Genomic DNA, 12062 nt, shown 5'->3' with positions numbered 1-12062 from the left:
AGAATCCCCATGTCACCTTAATACCTATAACAAACATTAACCCTTGCAAATAACTGAATAGACATATTTTTGGTTCCACACTACATAAAGCATAACCAATAATGCTTTCTTGTTTCTTTATTAAAAGAATACTAAGTGAATAAAGTTGTTCAACTAAAAGAAATACTGTTTTATATATGAATATGCAATTTATGGTGGCTTTAATTAATTTTGTTAATACATAGTACTGAAATCATTTTATAAAAAATATTACATGCATATTATATGCATATCTATGAAAATATACACATTTCTTATATATATAGTATGAGGGACATCATCAAGGGTGTATGTGTTTATTTACATATACACCGTGTATGTATGTATAAACATATATACAGTGTATGTATGTGTGTATATATATATATATATATATATATATATATGTGAGCATGGATTACTCAAGATATATTTTTTGGTAATAATAACATTCATCTGCAGCAGTAGCATCTGAAACTGTCTGGAAGCCTCATTAATTTTTAAAACTGTGACCTCAGTACAGTTTACAGAGTGTAAACATAATCACATATTGGATGGCAAAACACTGTTGTTTAATATTGCATATGTACTGTGAACAGCGTGTCCTTATGTCATATATTGCTGATTATTAAGCATGCTGTTAAAATAATGCGTGATTAATAGTATCTCACATAGAAAAAGATCTTGCAGGCTTCTCAGCAAGCCTGATTCCTAGGCTTAATGTGTTTCATTGTGTTTGCTTAGAACCTGGTAACAGCCTGGATAGGGTATTGTACCAGAAAGTTATACTTGTTTACGAAACAAAGCACATTGTTTGAGTGAATTGTAACATTATACACGACTTTACTCGAAAATCAGCTTCCTTACCTAGAAATTAAATAAAAAAACTAAATATCTGTGGTCTTCTCTATTGTCCTACCTCCTTGCTGTCTTGCCACCATGAGATTGTATCTATAATGTGTATAATGTGCTTGTTTCAGCTGTGACACTAATCTTAATTTGCAGTGCAATAGAAGGAGGTGGAGGAAGAGGGAAGCGATAGCCTGCTGACTTCTAGACTGGGAACCAAACCTCAGGCCAAGTCAGGGCTGAATGGAAATGACACCGTTATATGCTTCAAAGATCTGTCCTTCATCAAGAAGGTATGTAGTGGTTTTTTTCTTTCTTTTAATGAAAACTAGACTGTCATTAGGGATTCTTGTTGACCAGTGTCTAACAGAGACAGACCTTATACAGATTGCTGGTGTCTGCCAAACAGCCCATAAAGCGTACAGGTAACTATTGTTCCTGAGACAGACATGAATCCAGCCAGATCAGGCTTTGACAGATCTCTGCAAGTGAATACCCAGGTTTTCCTTTTAAGTATTGATTTACTATCTGGAACAGTGCTGCTGTATGTTTCTTAGCCATTGGAACACAATGGCTGTGCAGTCTGATAGAAGACAGCAGAATAATGCACTGTTCAATGTTTTGCAATAGATGTAATAAAACATCTATAAAAGTATACATCTTGTAACTGATAATATATAAATATTAATATATATTTTCATTGCAGTGTTTAGAAATGACTTTATATCATGTAAAACACTGGCATGTTAAACATATTGTGTTATTTAAATAATTTATTTTCTATTATGTGGACATGAAATGTATTGTTTACAGGTTATAGAAAATAAGAACTGCAGTTTAAAAAAAATGTTGTGACATAAAACGGAAACTAAAAATTAGTACTACAGGTGGTCATATAAGAATTTATGAAACTGCAAAATTTGTCAACATTGCGGATAAAGGAAATATAGTGCGTTAAACATGTCCAGGAAAGTCTCAGACACCCTGGTCCAAGTCATGTGATCCACTGTTCTTAGGAAACACAATATGAATCCTTATGTTCAAATAAACAACTATGTTAAGGATTTGCTAATAATTATTTGTGTTAATAAATATCAGCATTGTAATTTACAGGTAGTCTATTGATTTATGCAACACTGCATTAAACACTGCATTAGTGAGTTGTACATTAAGACATTAATAAACAAGTGGCAGTATTCTTAATGCATGGCTTGTCTTTTAAAATAAATAAAATATACTCATTACATAATCTAAATGGACAGGCATTAAAAGCTTAGAATGAATTGCAATTGAGTAAAAAAAAAAAAAAAACATCCTGCTCTTAAATGACACTTACCTATTTCTATCATTTACCTATTTCTATCAAATGATCAGATATCATACCAAATTCACAGGGGTAGTAGCTTAATAAATAAGATGGCATTTTGTATTTACTGTTTATTATATCACCGCAAAACAAGAATACAATGCGCACACTTGAAAAAGAATAAATTGCAACTGAAGTGTAACATAAATATGCAATTTTAGAATAATTAAATTAAATTGGAAAGATCTATTTTCATACAAAAATGTGCCAGAAATGAATAAAGTAGATTACTATGTGTAATGGTATCTGCTATATAACATGCATAAAATGTATACTCTATATGCCAATCCAGTTGCTTACTCTTGCAAGTGCTTTGGCAATCCACTTGTATTTCAGTTTTATAACCCCAGATAACCCTGTGTTAGTTAAGCTTTGCACTTGCTGTGACTCCCTTAATTCTTTCTGACAACCAGAAACAGGTATTGAGGAAGTCGATACAGTTGAACAATACAATCTACAAATTTTGCACTGGTTTACAGGTTTGCATAGAATAATCCCATGTTAATGTATTTATGCTGACTACACTTTCTTTTTCCTAAAATTAAAATGTCTCTCAGTACTTTCAAAGGAAACAAGTGCAATGATTTTTTACAAGTCACACACTGAGTGTCAACATATACCTTGGTTGGTATTGAACATGTTAAGAAACATATTCATCCAGTTTCATTCCAGAGAACGTTTTTTTCTCTGTAGGAATGTAATTCAATTCCACTATTTACTATTTAACCAGATGCTCTATTATGTGTGCTCACACTTCTTAGTTTGTTTGTGAAAATGAATGTAGCGAATTGTCTCCCTATTACAGCCAAACAGAATAAGGGAGAGACCAGACCTAGTAATTATGATTTGAAGCATAATTACTTTAACATTGGTTTATCTGTAGGATAAATGTGCATATATTGCAATTATTGGACTGGATATATTTTTAACTTGTTGAAACAGCTGTGTACATCTGCACATAGCTCCGACTACAGTACATCAGATTAGTATTAGTAGCAAATCTACTAATATTCACATATGCATAAATCATTGAAGAAATACAAATACAAATTGCTACTTTTTTTTATAAGTGGTAGAAAACCATCTGAAAAAAATTGAGAGTTTTTAACATTAATTTATTTTTTTTTTTTTTTTATATTTTCAGCATTTTGTCCATAATAAATTAGAATTTACATAAAAAACCTGAGTTGTTTCATGGAAGGTGGCTTCCTCCGAACACTCACCTCTGTAGATGTCCTTCACTAGGCGTAGCTGCTCTGGAGAGGCCATGTGTGGAATAGGTTGGTGGAGGGAAAACCACATTAAGAGCTGCCCTGGTAGCTGCACCATGATCTCTGAAGTCCTCTGCAGCACAACCTTCAATTAAAGTTCAAAATGAAACATGGTATTCCAAAATCAATATATAAATTCAGACAGAATATTTAAAAATATAAAAGTGAGAACGTCTACAAGAAAAAAAATAGAATTTTATTCAAACCATTTTAACTTGGTAAAATAAGATTAAAATTAATTTTAATTTTAAAGTAAAGAAACCATATATGATGATGCTTTATTAGAAAAACTAATACAATAAAGTAAAATATAATTTTAAATAATTTGCTTTTTAAAGAAAATTCACAAGTTATCATTGACATCTATTTTCTAGTACTGTAAGTCTTTGTTTTACTTACCAAGATATTTCTTGTCTCTCATCTTGCGAGTATTTGCAGAAACTGGATAGGATTCAGGCTGAGTGGAGTGTTTAGTCCCCTCCAGTTCTCTGTGCTGTTCTGCTGCAGGTGTGCTGAAAGAATGACTGGCTTTGTCTGGAGATAAAGACAGTGGCCTGTGTAAGCCAAAGCTCTCTGCATTGTCTGATGATGTTGGAAGAACTGGCAAACTCCTATGGGCAGACAGGTATTTGCTGCAGTCTGCAATCCAAACAGGTTCATTAGTGCTCTTATAATGACAGTCGCATTCGTTTTTCTGTCTCAGAGTGTCTGTGCACTGAATCGAGGGATGTCTCTTCTCCTTAGTATTTATTTGCTTCTGGATTGGAGGGAGAGGTTCTGAGATTCTTAGTCCAAGATCAAAGGCAGGCATGCAATTGGATGATACACTGTTTTCTGACTGGCATTCAGTTCCCCGGGTTGCTGCATTGCTGAAAAAGTCGCAGTGGTCTTCATTCCAGGACCCAGGAGCTCTGTGTGATTTAAAAAATAATCATTTAAGAAGCAGACTAGCTTTACACTCCTCCCCTCATCACATTCTTGTTTTTTTTTTCTAGTGCAAAACAGTAACTATTTCAGCAAAGGGATCACTTAATAAAGCCAAGGTCGGTTGATTTGGAAATAGCATAATCTGTGATAACAAAACATTAATGATAACATCATACACATTTATGAATATTATTTCCCTGCAGTCACAAACATCAGACATTTACTCTAAAAAGAAAGCTGTTAGATCCTTTCTCCAGTTTCCATAGTGATTTCATTTTTCCCCCTTTTATCACAGATTGGCTGTAGAGCTGCTAGCCTTTGTTGTTTAAAAGGCTTATGGTACCAACTGTCAATATAAAGAACAAGTAAACACACTACAATGTATACTGCCAAGTGTTGTTAGGCTTTCTGAAGAGAAAAATCAAAATAATAAAAGGTTGGTTAGACACAGTAAGTAAGTGTGTGTGTGTGTGTGTATATATATATATATATATATATATATATATATCTCAGTACATACATACACTAACAGTAATATAAAAAGCATCCCTCGCTATACGGTGTCAATAACAAATCAATGAAATAAGCTTTGACTATAAAATAAGTGACTGCAAATATTGAATACTCTTATTACATTTGATTTGATTTAAGGACTAAGAAGCAAGAAGTGTGCTTAGTTTAACTTCTTCTTCATATAAGCTTTAAAATTAATTTATTCTTTTCTGTGCGATGAACAATAGACTACACTTGAAATCTATTGATTTTATGTCATCATTTGATATATACTGTGCAAATAGCCTTCTAACTTTAAATCCTTAATTTTGTTGTTGCTTGTTTACATGTAGTATTCGTCTATTATTAACACACTCTTAAATAGCTATGTAGACAATTATCATATATGCAAATATTTCCATGAGGTGCTTTAACTGAAACAATGCATGCAATCAACCTAGAAAGCAAATCTGATGCAGATAGTGGGCATAGCTCTCTCCTAGGAATGTCAGTTTAGATGCTTTGTGGAGACAAGCTTTGTGTCTTTCTTTACTACTAAAAATATTAGAAGATATAAAACTGAAATGGCTGCTAAAAAAATACACTCCCCTACATGATTGTATCAGCAACATAAAGTGATGGCAGATGCAAGTGCTCGCAGCTTTTAGGCTGATCAGTGTGTACATGATGATTTATGGGGGAGTCATGTCTAAAATTATATAATGTCACCATATACTTTCATTTTAGCTAATCCATTTAATTTGATTTCAAACATGTGGATTTCTGTTTAGGATTGAAATTAAATTCTAAATAGTAATATAACCAAATACATTAACACACATACAAAAACATATTTAGGGTAAACAAATTTCAATAGGGTTCAGGCATCTTGCATAGCTTTGATATACTGTAGCACTTGTATCCCACAAATGACTTGAAATATGACAAATACAGTACACTGATAGCAGTGAAATCTCCCCAACTAAACTGAAGACTGTCAAACACAAATATCTGAGCATCCAAAGTAGTAGCGTGGGCCACAAGTGTATCATTTAAAATCACCCTGAAACATCACCTTTCAGCATCACTGCACGCTGTAACACAGCTGGTGATTCTCCACACACCATCATCGGTGCACTACTGCGTGTTCCATCGGCACTTACAACAGCCTTATGCCATTTCTCAATCTGAACATGGCCTCTGTGGCTGAATCTGCATTCACTGACATGCCTGCAACACTCGCATTACGCCCCCTTGAGGTGGACTTTTTTTGCGTTCACTTCAGGCCACCTCTCAATCACCACCCAGGAATACACATCACTTTGCCGTTCCATATCTGATACCATCTGAATCCACAGCAACAGCTGCTTTGTGCATAAACTCTGTGTAACATATGCATCGTATGGGGTTTTTAGTACTTTTCGCACAAGTGCAGTTGCAAATCAGAATCATAACCAGACTTTATTTCACCAAGTATAAAACATATACATGGGGTTTGACTTCGGAACCACTGACCAAGTACTCAGGGCCTGATTCAGAGTTGGGAATAGAGAGAGATATCTCTCTCAACTGATCATCTTGGTGAAACCATGCTGCACTGCAGGTGGGGCCAAACTGACATCTAAATTGTAGAGTAATAATAAAGTAGTAGAGTATTTGTGGGCTACATGCAAAAGCAGCCAGTATTTACCCCACTTGCTAAAAATTTTTATGTATTTACACCCCTTGCATTGCAACATGGTTTGTCCAGGTACTCAGTTAAGTGCTATCTCTCTTTCTATTCCAAACTCTGAATCAGGCCCTCAGTTTACACAGCAATGACTAAACACCATACATTCTCAATATGACTGAACTAAAAAAGTTATAATACAATAAAAATACATATAAAACCACCTAAACAAACTATTATTAATCAATGATTTAACTGCATAATTGCCTGCGGGAAAAAACTATATGCATGTGTCGAGGTCCTAACCGGCCAAGATCTATATCGTCTACCGGACGGAAGTAATTGGAACAGATCATGGCCGGGACTCAACTTCGTGAACATTGGCATTGCTTTTAAATTGCGCGTGACTCTGAATCAAGCCCTATATTGTCAATTCCATTAAGTATAATAATGATTAGACTTCCACAATACATTTTAAGGACAAATGTGGTCAATTGTGTTTAGAACATTACATTGCTCTGAATCAGTCTTCTTACACAGTTGCATGTGGGGCACTTTACAGTGCATACCTGCCTTGATCTTTGATTGTAGAATGGTAATCACAACAGATATGTACAGCGCCCTACTGCGATGTGCTTCTGATCACCAGACACAGCTTAAGGTGGGTATGTATGCATTGTATAGTACTCCACACAAATTAGTTGCAAATGCTGATTCATACCTTGCACAGATTATTTAGTAATAAAAACTGGAGGAACAGTTAAGGATTTTAAAATAAAAATTATGAAATATACATTTAAGAGTAACAAAATTCCTATAAACTAATAAAAGAAGATTTATTTGTCATTTACAAAATGTAGTGCTACAAACAAATATACAGAAAACTGCACAGTGGACCTGTTACTGGGCCTCATTTATCAATGAGTGATAAAACTCGTTGAGTATGGTAATTGTACTCCAGCCAATCAGCTCCCAACTGTCATCTGTTTGAAAAATGACAGTTGGGAGCTGATTGGCTGGAGCACCATTTATCATACGCAATGAGTTTTTATCATTCATTGTGAGTGATTAAACTCGTTGATAAATGGACAAACCATGTTGCAATGCAAGGGGTGCAAGTACATACATTTTCTTTGCACAAATGCTGGACAGCTTTATTTTGATACTGCATTTCAGATCTTAGTTTGGACACACCCCTCCCAAATCTAAAGCTCTGCACATTTAAATCTGCCCCACCTGCAGTGCAACATGGTGTAACCAATATGCGCAGGTACTTGCTCTTTCTTACTCTATTTCCGAATCTGAATCAGGCCCAGAGCTTGTTGTCTGGTGCACCATCAGTAATCTGTATTGCATCAATCAGCACTTCTGTGGATGGTTGTAGGGGAGGGAGGACTTAAGCAGTATGTAGCTACATACTCTGAGGTTTAGTTATTGACATGACATAAAGGTGCAAATCTGCACTACAGCATCATATAAGCAGTTAAGAAGTGTGTTACATCATGGAAGTAAATTTCAAATAGACTGCCATGGTTCTACTACAGAATTGCTCCTAACTATAGTGTTGATAAATAACCCTTATTATAACCCCAAAAAGGCATATATATTAATTTAGGGAAAATATACAGATACAATGTTCACAATAACTCTCCTGCAACTCTCCACCAATTTCAAATGAAATACAAACTGTATAGTTCATAATTAGCCCAAATTTACATTTAATTAAATAAAATAAAATTATTAATAAAAATTTTCTCAATTCCAAACCGCAAACAAGTACATCCATTGAACGCTATCAGCCTGTTCTATTATTAGCTGATAGTGGTCAGGTTCCTGCTCATTAGCTTACCATTAGCTTATTATTGGAGTTCACTGCAGAAAAGGAAACCAAGATGTTATCAGTCAAATAATGCACAGTCTTATAGCAGCTTAGGGACCTGATGGGAGCAAAGGTGAGTACACTGGGCACAAGTCAGTGGTCCTGCACAGTGGCAAGGCCACCAGAATATGGGCTCTCCCAACAGGATTGTATCTAGTGATCCAAGCGCCCCTGGCAATGTAATGGACTGGCTCCCCTGCCACAGTGCCCCCAATAGTAATCCCCCAGTAGTAATCCCCCCTATGCTGCATTGCCCCCAGTAGTAGCCCCCCTATACAGTGCCCCCAGTAGTAGTCCCCCCCATACAGTGCCCCCCAGTAGTAGTCCCCCTATACAGTGCCCCCAGTAGTAGTCCCCCTCTATATAGTGCCCCCAGTAGTGGCCACCCCCCTAAATTGCCCCCAGTATTGGCCACCCCTATACAGTGCCCCCAGCAGTGGCCACCCACCCCCTAAATTGCGCCCCAGTAGTGGCCACCCCTATACAGTGCTCCCAGTAGTGGCCACCCCCATAAATTGCCCCCAGTAGTGGCCACTCCTATACAGCGCCCCCCCAGTAACGGGCACCCTCCCATAAAGTGCCCCCAGTAGCTTCCACCCCCTATTTCAATGCCCCCCCTGTAGTGCCAGGCTTACAAACACAAACAAAGAACAAAAAAAAATTAAACTTCCCTGATCCCCACTCCTGACGCGACCGCCGCTGTCTGCTCTGAGTCCTAGCCGCTCTTCTCCTGCATGGGAGAGATGTCATGACGTATGACATCTCTCCCATCACATGCTGCAGGGGGATCCAGCACACGGAGCTCATTAGTGAGCTCCAGCTGGCTCCCTCCGTGAACGACGCAGCAGCAAATGAAACTCTGTCTGACTCTCATTAGCTGGCTGCTATTACGAACACACAGCCACCACTGGCGGCTGTGTGTTTGTAAATGGTGTAGGACAGACCGCTATCACTGCGGTCTGCCCTACACTTGTGGGGCCGGGGGACTTGTCGACCCCTTGGCTACTGGTGGCACTGCCGGACGGCGTCCCCAGTTTGGTCGGCACCCCTGGTGAGTGCCATCCTGGCCAATGGGTAGATACGCCCCTGTCTCCCAATAGTACCCTGTCCTATTTTGTTTTAGCCCCCAACAATGAGATGTATATTCTATTAGTAATTATTAGCTAATGTGAAATGGATAATGAGGCCTGCATTGCATACTGTCTGCAGGGATGTTCTCTGCACAGGGTTACTGTGATGGTACACTTTACGGTACCATAATTTAAATGAATGGCATAAAGGCTTACTTACTGTGTGGGGGTAAGCACACCATGTGCCAAATTGTTCTTGGGTGTCACCATTGACTAAATATGTTAGGAATCTGCAAGGTGTTAGCAAACAAATGGAACAGGCAAAATAACAATCAAAGTTATACATTAATTTATCTATATATTAATGTGCTGCAAACTGTCCAATCTCTGTTATACGCCATAGGAGCAAGGCCCTCCAACATCCCCCAACACTGAGATGGAGAAAGGACAGACCATGAGAGAAGATGTAGCTGTATGGGGTAAGTATTGTGGGGAGGGGTGGGGCTGGATGACCTGGCATGTGCCACATCAATATTACTAGCATACTGTAAACATTTGGCTATTTTAGTATTACTATTTATCTAATTGACTTAAAAGGGTTGTACACTATATATTAATGTAAAGTAGAGGACTTAATAATTATAAAAAATATATGAATTTAGGCTTATCAAATGAGAAACTTCCCAAGTTGTAAAGGACACAGTCAGATAAAGCACACAAGTAGCATATAAATACATAAAGCTAAAATATGTAGCAAGAATGTATTAATAGAAACATATGCAAAGTTTACAAAATAACTTTATACAAAATAACTGAAAAAATGTGAGTATTTATAAAAAAAAAAGTATCTTCATTTCCATAAAATCACAAGACAATGACTAATTATGTTCTCTCTTTTAGTTAAGGGGACCTTAGAGGTATACCTTTGTTTTTGTATAATATAAGTATTATACAAAATATTGTTATATGCAGCACTGAATTATAGGTGGGGAAAGTGGAGCAGCAGGGGCAGAGGCTCCACAGGGCCACAACCACTGCCTCTATCGTACAGTACCTAATCCGAGTCCCCACTCGCCAGTGCTACCTGCTCCAGAGCCCAGCTCCCGACATTGTCGCTGATGTGAGATAATGACATTGTTGCATTGCTGGTCAGTGGAGAGTGAAGACTGGAGTAGTGGTACGAAGACAGAGGAGCACAAGAGGACAACCTGGGAGAAGTTAATCACTGTGGCTAAGGGGAGCGCAATATAGAGAGAGCAGGGGTATGTGCACGATACAAGGCTTAGAGGAGTGGGGTTTCAGAGCACAATACAAAATATACAGATGGGGTAGGGGACAGGGCACATTATGTAATTTTATTGGGGGGGCACAAACCTTAATCTGGACCTGCTTACTGTATATGATTAAGTTATTTATTTAATGGATCTTACAATTCTGCTTGTAGAACTCACCATTCAGTATACAGTAGATGGCATTTCTCTTACCCATTACAACTTTACTTTCTACCAGAGCTCTCCTGTCAATCTTGCTGACCCAATGAATAGTATGGGGGTATGGTCTTGTGGCAGCAGAAATGTGTTACACCATTTTGCTTGGTTATGACATCAGTAGGGATATAGCCATGTCCAGCCAGGTCCAGAAAGGACCAAATTATGAATAGGAGCAGACAAAGGACCTGATTCAGAGGTGGACACTAATGCTACCACTACTTTTTACACAATGCAACTGCATCTTTATGCTAACTATCTACTGCTTTGTGTAAAAAGTCACACCATCAACATTGCACCAGCCCTACGGAGGCAAACAATGTCCATCTGAACATGGCTGCTGGAATCAGTGCAACTGCGGAAAAAGTCACAGCTGACTGCGACACCCCTGGACACGCCTGCATCTGACCAGCCACCTCCCTGTTACCACCCAGAAACCCCCACTGTAATTCCACCTCTCTGCATCCATATTTGCTCTGTGTCCCCCCTGGTGGTAACCATCAGGACTCATGCGCAGTGCAACTTGAATGCGTGTGTAGACTAAAAACTTTGGCCACTTGCATCCAACATTGACACAGTATCCACTTCTTAATCAGGCCCAGGCAAAACTTTTCTTAATCAGGCCCAAAGTCTAATATAAACTTTCACAAACGCTAACATGTCATGTAGCTATATGGCCTTGCTGACAGCAAATTCATGTTAGCCTGTTGGAATTGCAGTTTTTGTGCATATTCTAGTATTCTTATCTGAACACATCTCAGAGAATAAAATAATTAACAGATTTGATTAATTCTGGCAATTCCCCTGGGTTTGCCAATCTGTACATAGCTCTAAAAGCAACTTGTATCCACTATATTGGAGATAACGGCTGTGGTCCCTCCATTTTCGATGGCAAAAGCAGACCCCATAGGTTTCTATAGGGACTGCTAAATTGCGATATTTAACAAGCTCTGGAATGCAAACCTTTCCATGCTTGGCCCAATAGTTAGAGCTAACAACAGATGGTGTCAGCTCTTACTAGCCTATGGGCTACT

The sequence above is a fragment of the Taudactylus pleione genome, unplaced genomic scaffold (genome assembly GCF_031769625.1).
Source record: "Taudactylus pleione unplaced genomic scaffold, aTauple2 ptg000040l, whole genome shotgun sequence".
Taxonomy (NCBI): Eukaryota; Metazoa; Chordata; class Amphibia; order Anura; family Myobatrachidae; genus Taudactylus; species Taudactylus pleione.
Note: the sequence above shows the minus strand (reverse complement) of the source record.